This window comes from Panthera tigris, chromosome D1 (assembly GCF_018350195.1).
Source record: "Panthera tigris isolate Pti1 chromosome D1, P.tigris_Pti1_mat1.1, whole genome shotgun sequence".
NCBI lineage: Eukaryota > Metazoa > Chordata > Mammalia > Carnivora > Felidae > Panthera > Panthera tigris.
Genome location: NC_056669.1, coordinates 54,722,493 through 54,728,991, shown reverse-complemented (window position 1 = coordinate 54,728,991; position 6,499 = coordinate 54,722,493). Strand labels below are relative to the sequence as shown.

The window sequence follows — 6,499 nt, the reverse complement described above, 5'->3', positions numbered from 1 at the left end:
CCTGGCTGGTTCTTAGTAATATCCAGGATACCAGTAAAATAATGGCACTTTTCTCTGAAAAAAATGTGTCAGAGAAGCATGGAATCAAGGGCAAATCAAAGGTAATCTTGCCCTCTGCATCGCCATTTTCCATGTGTCTGCTGGAAGTCCAATGTGACCCTCCCATCTCTTGTCCTCTTTGGAGAATACCATTAGCAACCATTCCCAGCCTCAAAGTTCTGTGTGTCTGACTCAACTCCTCTCCCTATAATCCTGACCTCATGGCTAGATGGCAGTAGGGGAACTGGTTGATGCAGTTATTTGAATATTTCTCCCCAAGACACCAGCCACTCACCATGCCGAGGGCCTTCCCTGAGGGTTCTCAAACAATAGCTAACCAATTAGATGTGCTGAGATTTTTGAAAGAAATTATTATTGTACGAATTTCACGTGGGAAACCTGATTACACACAGGAGCAGTCAAGGTAAGGGATTTCTGGTCTGGAGCAGAGAAGATTCTGTGGCCAGGCTCTGGTGAAGTTGGGGAGGGGGGGGGCGTGGTATGGAGATCTGCAGAACCATGGAGAAGGAGAAGGGTCAGCTTTGGGTGGCAAAAGACTCTCCCCAGAGGAGTTGAAAGGGCTGTCCTGGGAGGGAACGAGCTCCCAGTTGCAGGGGGATGCAAGCAGAGATTGGATAGCCAATCAAGGAGCCCACAGAGGTGAAATTTCCCTGGGAGGAGAGAGGAGGAGGAGGAGGAGGAGGAGGAGGAGGAGGAGAAGGGGAAGAAGGGGGAGGGCACAAGAGTGGCATCAGACAGGGTAGGTGTGAACCCCAGTTCTACCATTTCCGAATTGCATCGCTGGGGCATGTCTCTGAGGCTCAGTTCTGTCATCTGCACAATGGGCCTAATGAGGGCTTCTGCAGAGGGTGACCGTGAGAATTAAGTGGGAAAAGCACCTACACAGCAGGCCCCGTGATGGCACCGTTCCGTAACTCAGTTCGTGAAAACTGAGTGTCGCCAGAGCATCACTAGAGCCCCACCCCTTCCTCAAGCTTGCTGGGAGACTAGGTTTTTCCTGACTTGTCTGCAGACCATATACAACTCTCCCCTCAACAAGAGCAGGGCCAGTGCCTCCCCCCGCACCCCCAGCCAGGATGGGTGCCCTGGACAGGTCACTCTCTCTCTCTCTCTCTCTCTCTCGGCCCCTATCCTCATCTGTCCGAGAAGGTGGGAACTGCCAGGGATGAGCTCTGAGGGGGCCCTTGCAGTGCTGACCTTCTGGAAGGCCTGGCCTTCTAACTAGCCACGTGTACATGTCTCTGCTTCTCAGGACCCGGTGCCTGCAAGGAATGAGATGGGTGGACTGGATGAAGGTAACCTTGGCTAAACTGTGCTGAGCCCTGACTCTGAGCTTGGGGGGCCACTCTAGGGGCTTTACAGGCATGGCCCATTTAGCTCCTTCAACTCCATGATGTGGAGGCTACTATACTGATTTTATGGGGACGGGACTGTGTTGCAGGATTTTTTTTTACCACAATACCCGGGATTCATTGTCCCGCCGCTTCGAAGAACGAAGAGGTGGACGCAAAATGAGCGGCAGGCAAAAGTTTACTAGAGTATAAGATTAGAAAGGGAGAATAGTGGGGAAGACCTCTTTACGGAGAAAGGGAATGCCCGCGACAATAGGCAAGTGTCTTTGTTCTATAAGGTTTTGGTTGGCCCCCCCTCCCCTCCCCTTCTCCCCTGTTCCCTCTCGGGTCCCACCCTTATTGGCTGGATAGCTCTAGGTGCTGGGTGGTCCATTCCCGATTGGCTCGTTTGCATTGTATGAGGGGTGGTCTAGGGCCATACCTAGGTCTTTCCTCAGGTGCCTGAGGGAAACCTGAGGGGGAATAGGTGGGGTCTGTTACATTCTTAAGAGGAACCTTAAGCCTGAGGGGGCTGCTGTGGTATGACACATCGGGCATTGTTCCAAAATATGTGTTTTTCCACGTCTGGGTACCTCAGGTCCTATCCTTTCCCTCTCTGCCTATTTTATCCTCTTTTCCTACCATAACTGGAACACACAGAGGTCAGGTGCCTTGCCCAAGGTCACACCCCTAACACAAATTGAGGCAGTGAGTCCAAAGTTCATGCTTGCAATCATTACATGATACCCTTCTCGTCCTTGCATCGCTCTGAAAACAAAAAGGGGCCCAGGCACCTTCTGAGCTCCACTGTTTGGCAGGCTGAGGCAAATGTCTTCTCACACATGACCCCCGGGCCCACCTTTGACCAGGTGGGAGTTCCCCAGCCCAGAGGCAATACTACCCAATACCCTACATGATGGGGCCTTACTGGGCCCCACAACTTGCCTGTACCGGATCATCACACCTTTCTGCTAGAAGCCCAGTTTACAGACAGGAAAAGGGACAGAGGAGTTGCCTGGATCACACCACCGGTAACTGGCAGAGCGAGGACTGGAGCCAGACCTGCCTGGCTTCACCAAGTATTACTGTCTTCCCCAGAATGAGCCTCAGCCTCACAGGGAGGCCGGGAAGGGGGCCGAGACTCCACCACTAACTCCAAGAGAGGCAGCGTGAATTTACTGAATTTAGGGCCAGGCAAGAAGCACAAACAAAGGGTGCGAACGCTGAAGAAGGGGGGGTAGGGCTTCCTAGTGGAGAGGGGCTTGGTGATGGAGGCCATGGCTCTAGAGGCTTGATTATCAGCACTTGCTTCCTGGAGGAAGGAAGAGCTTTCCAGATAGCAGCAGAGCAGCAAAACCACAGTCTGAGGGTGGGGGAGCCAACGGCCTCGAGAGGAGCACTGAGAGCCTGGGGAGGCTCCAGCCCAGGGCACAGGCCCAGCAATGGCCTATGGTTGGGGGAGTCAGCACTGGGGCAATTTTGGAACATTGTTCTGTGGGTGGCCGGTCATGGTTGCATATTTGAAAGTCTTCCTTGTCTGGATAGGGACTAGAGAAGGGGAAAGGGGGGAGGTGGGGCTGGAGCTACATCCTGGGGAGAAAGAAACTTCTGGGAGGTCTGGGACCCAAGAGTGTGAGGCGGTGGCCGGGTTGTCTGAGTGCCTGAGAATTTAATGAGATCATTAAAGGAGACTGAGAATCCGGGTGAGTGGGCCTGAGAATCCCGGTGAGTGGGCAGGAGTTTCTGTATCTGCAAAGTGGGCCAGCGTAGGCCTCGGACGAACAGATCAGAGAGGCATGTCTGCCAGGAGCTCTGAGCCCCTGAGCCCCTCTGAGCCCCAGGGTTGGTCACTCACGAACCTTCTCAACCTTACTCCGGAAACATGCAGCTCCTGAAGCAGTCCTATTGCACACGCATCAATGCTCAATACGGGCCTGGGGCCAGCTTTCCGCAATCTAAGGGCCTTTGTGTGTGCCTCCCCGGGCTCTAGAGCCCCCCTCCTCATCCTGAACCTTGGAGATGGGGAAGAGAGGGAGCTCGCCTCTTCAAGCCCCTCTTTTCCCAGGCCCCTGTTTTGGCCTTGCGCGACTCTCCACACAAGATGCATGCCCGAAGTGCGGGTGGCCTGCAAGCCTTGTGCGGGGCTGGCGCAGAACCTTCGAGCAGAGTAGACCTGAGTTCGGCCCTCGGGCGCTCCCGGAGCTACTCCAGAGCGGAACTAGGGCGGCTGGGAAGGAAGGAGGGAGACCGGGGGCCCGATCTAGCCGAGAGAGGTCGGGCCGAGCCATGCGGCCCCCAGGTCCCCTCCTACCCGGGAGAGGGAACCCGGCGGCCACCCGCTAGCGGGTTCGCCCCAAGGCACCGCACCAGTTCGCCTGCGCAGCAAGCCTGGCACGCCCGCCCCGCTGGAGACCACGCCTCTGTCCCCAAATGGGCGGAGGCCGCGGGGCGGGGCGGGCCGCAGCCTGGGAGTCGGAGCTCGAGCCCCCGCCCCAGACCAGCCCCAGCCGGATCCCCGGCCCGAGCCGGAGACCGGTGCAGCCCGGGTTCCCGCGGCCGCGCGGTGCCCTGCATCCGTGTCTCGCCGGAGCCGCGGCAGCGCGGCAGGTAGGAGGCGCTGCGCAGAGGGAGGCGTGTGCGAGCGCGCGTGTTCGTGTGTGTTTCGGAGGTGTGTGTGCGGGTGCGGCGCGGGCCGGTGCGTGCCCTGTGAGCACGAATAGGTGTGCCGGAGCGCCTTCCGGGGGAGGAAGGAGGTGAGCGCGGTCCTTGAGGCCCGGGGCGGGTGGGGTGGGGGTGGGGCTTCGAGAATCCGCCCCCCCCCCCCCCCGCCCCCGGGCTACTGCCCACCCCCATCCCCACCCGGCGGCCTGGGGCCTCTTCCACCTCCCTCTGGGTGGGTGTTCCGGAGCCAGTTTCTTAGTACTGACGCGGTGAGGTTTAACCACCACCACCCCCCCCCCCCCCCCGCCCCGGGCTTGACTGTCTCTTCTCATCTTCCTCACCATTCCTCTTTCCTGTTCTCTTCCCAGTCCTCCTCTATCCGTTCAGTTCCACAAGCCCCCCTGGATGCCCCCCTCAACCTGGCCCTGGAGGCTTCAACCCGGGCCCTGGAGGCTTGGGAAAGGGGCAGGGCCCAGGCCGATTCTGCCCTGACCCTCCCTGGTTCGATAAGGGCCTTTTCCTGGGCTGCTAGGCTCCTGTGTGTCAGTCTGGGCTGGGGGAGGTGGGGAGATCTGGGAGAGAATGGATCCTGGGCTTCTCTGATCCTGCCTACGCCCCTCAGAGTTGGGGACCTGGGAAAACCCGCCTGGCGTCCAGAGGTGAGGTAGGACAGGAGATCAGTAACAGGTGCCGTCTGTCCACGTTTCATTTCATGTGGAGCGAATCAGCCCCAGCCCTCACGGGGATGAGGAGGGTAGGGCAGAGGATGAAGTGAGCTAAAATTGTCTCTCAGGACTGCTGAGCCAAGGTTTGAACCTAGGTCAGCTTGGCTCACAGGTCAGAATCTTCTTCCTGTACTAGCGTTGGAGGGTATAGTGCTGAGGCCAACCATTCCAGGGAAAAATCTGGGTAGACTTCCTGAAAGAGAGAGGTTTGAGAGTAGGGCTCAGCCAACCCTGAGTGTGAGGCCTCCTGGGGGAACCCACCATGTTCTTCTGCAAGGATTGAGACTTCCCAGGGACTTTGGGCCTGGTCCCTGCTCCAGTCCCCAGAGTCCTGGGGTAGGGGTGGGGAGGCCTGGCTGCTTTGCCTGGCTGAGGGACTGGGCAGCGTAGGGTGGACACAGTTGCAGCTGCCTCAGGGCAGTCCAGAGCTGGGTGCCAGGACATTGAGGTGGGGTCATTGCCCTGATGAGCCTCCCTTCTGACTGGTGAGGCAGATGGGTCAACAGATAAGCCCCTGTGAGCATACACCCAGTACTGGGGCCCAGGGCAGGGACCTGCCTGGGAGCTGGGGGAGATTTCACTGCAGACACTTCGGTGCTGGGTCTTAGGATGAACAATTCAGCAAGCAGAAGAGAAAGGGCAGGCATTGCAGGCCCGGGAAAAGGCCTGGAGGTGTGAAACTGAGTGGTAGCCCTGTGGGGAAGGGCCTTAAATGGTCAGATGTGCCTCTGAGAACAAGAACGGTCATCCTTCTTTGGCTCTGTGCTGAGCGGGTTACTATAGAGCCCAGTAAGGAGGAGGCCACGGCCGCGAGAGGCCCTCTCCCCACTCCTCTGCCTCTCTTCTGCCCTCTCAGGACAGCCCTGAAGCCCTGGTCCCTGAACAGGAGGCTGGCATGGAGCCCACAGAGGGCACAGAAAAGCCTCTCTTTACCATCTCCTCCCTGCAAGCCTGTCCTTGTGTCCAGGCTTCTTCTCTGAGGCTGGTTCTGCCCTTACCTATGCCCAGGGATGAATACTGCTTGATGACAGGGAGTCCATGACATCGAATGACGATGATTAAGGGAGATCGTGTCGACGAAAGTGCTTCACTAAGGACCTGGTGTTTGATAGCTATTATAATTAATAGTACAGTGGATCCTTGAGCAACCCGGGTTTGAACTGCACGCGTCTACTCCTGCATGGATTTTTTACAGTACTGTAAATGTATTTTCTCTTCCTTAGGATTTTCTTAATCACATTTTCTTTTCTCTAGCTTTGTGTCTTGTACATACAACGTATTATACATACAACGTACAAAGTATGTGTTAACTGTTTATGTTATTGGTCAGGCTTCTGGTTAATGATAGGCTATTAGCAGTAAAGTTTGGCGGAGTCCAAAGTTACACGTGGAGTTTTGACTGTGCGGGAATCGGCATCCCTAACCCCTGCTTCAACCCCCATCGTTGTTCAAGGTCAACAGCAATTGATAGTTGGTATCACCTAGTCCCTTCCCTGGGGGAGACAGCCCACAGCAAGGAGGGGGAAACTCTGGGAGAAGGGAAAAGGAGAAAGAGTTCCTCCCATTGATGTGGAAGCCCCTCCTCTCAGTCTTCGCTGGGTGTGGAGAGCTAGGCTCAGAAGCTTCCAGTCAGTGGTCTTGCTGCCTATCTGCCCATCCAAGTCCCTGGGCCTCTCAAAGTCTCCTGTCCCCCTAACGGTCATACATAAAGCTCAGCAGCAG

The 6,499-nt window shown here is 56.6% G+C and overlaps 1 protein-coding gene across 1 annotated transcript in view; it reads left to right on the top strand.

Annotated features, from left to right (window-relative positions):
* Positions 1-3,888: 3,888 nt before the first annotated feature.
* Positions 3,889-6,499, top strand: part of CAPN5 (calpain 5) — a 51,909-nt gene continuing 49,298 nt past the window's right edge. Inside the window, exon 1 of the mRNA XM_042958002.1 lies at positions 3,889-3,998. The gene's annotated coding sequence lies outside the window, so the exon portion shown is untranslated. The remainder of the gene's footprint in view (positions 3,999-6,499) is intronic.